The sequence below is a fragment of the Scatophagus argus genome, chromosome 13, assembly GCF_020382885.2.
Source record: "Scatophagus argus isolate fScaArg1 chromosome 13, fScaArg1.pri, whole genome shotgun sequence".
Taxonomy (NCBI): domain Eukaryota; kingdom Metazoa; phylum Chordata; class Actinopteri; family Scatophagidae; genus Scatophagus; species Scatophagus argus.
In genome coordinates this window covers 12774231-12777293 of record NC_058505.1, presented here as the reverse complement: position 1 = coordinate 12777293, position 3063 = coordinate 12774231, and positions in this window count along the sequence as shown.

Here is a 3063-nt window from a genome sequence, read left to right as displayed (position 1 = left end):
ATCCCAGCCGAAGCAGCAGCAGTGTCTCTGGCATTTGTCCTAAGACCTGGCAAAACAGCCTTGTCCCGTCTCCAAAGTCCTCGAGCGCAGTAACACAGCTTTTATGGTCCCCGGCTTTGCAGCAAGAATGCTCTGTTTGATAAAGGGACCCTGAAATGGTAACGGACAAGCGGAGAGGAGGAGCAGGAGAGAGGAGAATGCATGGTACCTCACTTCAGGGAGAAGAGGACAGATGCAGTGAGGAGGCGATGAGCAGCTCGTGTTGAGCGTAGAGAGAGCGAGCCAGGAGCTGAATGAGGGAGAGCGGCCGTGTGTATAGGCTACTGGCTCTGACTGACTAGCTGACAGAACTGCAGTGTTTTCCACTATGGCGCCACACGCTCAAAGAGAGAGAGAGAGAGAGGAAGAGACATAGAGGTATATTCTGAATGAAAGTCAAGGGAGCTGAGATAATATATATGAGTGTGTATGTGTGTGTGCGTGTGTGTGTATGTGTGTCTGTCTCAAAGAAATCCACCTCAGGCAGGGTGTTAAGATGGCATAAGAGTCGTGCGCATCACTGACATGCTTCACTCATGAGACATTTCTGTTGTCTGCCATCACAGTGCGTGCCCGCTTTACACTGCAGTAATCTCTAACAATCAAGTACTAACTTCCAGTCAATGACCTCTGTACAAATGGAAAATCTGCAAATCATGTTTTCAAAGGTGAAAAATGACGTATTATAGTTCATTAGAGTATCAAAGAAGAAGCAAGGGAGATTTACACTGATGCTAACATCTCAGAGCAGATGTTACTGTAAATGGCCTAGTGAAATAAAGCATAAACCAGCACTCAGGCAGCGCAGCGTCTTATCTTTCCTCCCCCACTGAGGTTTAATGTGACAATGCAGGATTTCATGGTTCATTGAACATCCACGAACCTCGAGGCCAATGCAGTTTTATTTATATCCTTGTGATTGCATATGATAACAGCAGACACTTGTAGAGATCAGTTCGGCGGGGCATCGCCATTTTTTTATGCCGAGATTGGCTTCTGGGTCAGTAGGTACAGCTGAGGTTGTTTAGAGCAGTCTGTCAGATTTTTTAAAATGCTGATAAACTATATGTAGTGTCGTGAAATGTAATGCGTCTGAGTTGTCGCTATACCTTTTCACTGTCTTTTCAAGTGCATAGGAAGGCGACAGAGTTCAGTGCAGTGTAATGCTAGAAAACTTTGGCTCATGACCTTCACAGATGAAACAGTAACAAATATGGTAATAACTGAGGCCAACTTTTAGTCCTCATATGGATCATTTTTAAGACCGTCTTAACCTGGTAAATGCCTACGTCTTTTAAACTCCTGCCCCTAACAGCTTCCTCTTAGGTATTTCAGATGTCATATCTGAAGTCGAAATAGCCCGGAAGACATTTTGGAAAACTCCGTCCAAAGCCACAGCATAACGACAGAGCTTGACGAGTGAAATCAGTGCACCGATCAGAGCGTACCTTTAAATCACACAACCTTTTAAAAAATAAATAAATAAATAAATAAAAACCCCAACAAACTTAAATCCTGCAGTGCTGCCATTTCTACATCTTCTACAGCCTCATTGCCTTCTGGGAAACCTTATTTTGGCTTGATCATGCTGTTTTGCGACGCTCTGGAGAGGTAACTGCGCCTCTGGACAAACTTGCAAACATCTCTCTAATGTCACCAGCAGCTCCAAGGCTACAACTTCCTCTCTGTCGATCCCATTTAAAAGTGTGTCAGTCAAAAGCGTCAACTAGAACTCACATTCTCGGCTGGAATCCCCAACGGGCGATTTCGCTGTTACCTTGAGGCAAACCGCTCTGCTTTAATTGTTCCAGAAAGAACCTATATTAGACCTCTGAAACTTTGTTGCTGAGATGCAAACCCCCATAGGATGAGTTTGCACCTGATAAAACAGAGGCACAACCATAATGTAGCTCCCAGGAAACAAATAAGATAGAAATAAATAATACAAAGAAGAGATAAATCCCTCAAACCTCACATCTGTTTGCGTGGTTTGATTGCACTACCTCCAAAATAATCCATGTATTTATACACTGAACATAATTCCTTTCTCATAATAGCAACTACTACCTAAGTAAAGCTCTCAGCAACATGAGATTCCACATCGCATAATTACAACCCTGTAAACAGTCTGCTGCTACGTGATTTTTATGTCGCACGTGTTTCTCTCAAAGGCCTATTCAGTGTCTAATAGATAGTTTTCCTTATCAGCACAAACCTCCTGTTGAGAAGATGGGAGATAATTACGGGGGGAAATCTTTGCAGGCTGACGTCACTGCTGTAACAGTCACACTCTCGCTGCCGGATCACGTCTTTCTCATTTTCCTCTGCGTTCTCCTTTTTGCTCGTTTCTTTTCCCCATCTGTTATCTCCTTTCTCACACACCCCTTTCCCATCTCTCCCCTCTAAATCACCATTTAACACGGCACTCCAAGTCCACAGTCTTTCCTCTGTGCTCCAGATTAGACCCGGGAGTGAAAGTCATTGTGATGCACTGTGCGTACAACATCGCAGAGGAAGAATTGCTTGTTTAATCTGCCTTAATAGGGTGGTACTGAGTCTGTGTAGACATAATGGTCACAGTTATCAAGCGCTACAAATTTCACTTCAGGCCAGCAAACACGCATGAAACACTGATGAAGAAGCTTGACAGGAATAGACAATATGAGAATGAGATTTCTGTCCTTCATAATCAGCACCAAAAACGTTAATTTTGTCATCTACTTGACTACATGATCAAGTCATCTTCATCACCACTCCATAGCCACAATTGCCTTTATCACAATTTCCATCACTATCATTATGACATTTCCTATTATCACCATCAGCATCATATCAGGCCAGCTTCTACCATAACCTCATCTCATTTTGAAACTGCAGCATATGACATTGATGAATGCTGGTATTGTGACAACGCCTACAGATGACTAGTGACCTTATGTACTTGCCCAGCAGGCATATGGTCTCATAGCAGGATATTGAATAGTGAAACGAAATGATTGCAGAAATGTATGTGGAGAAGACCAA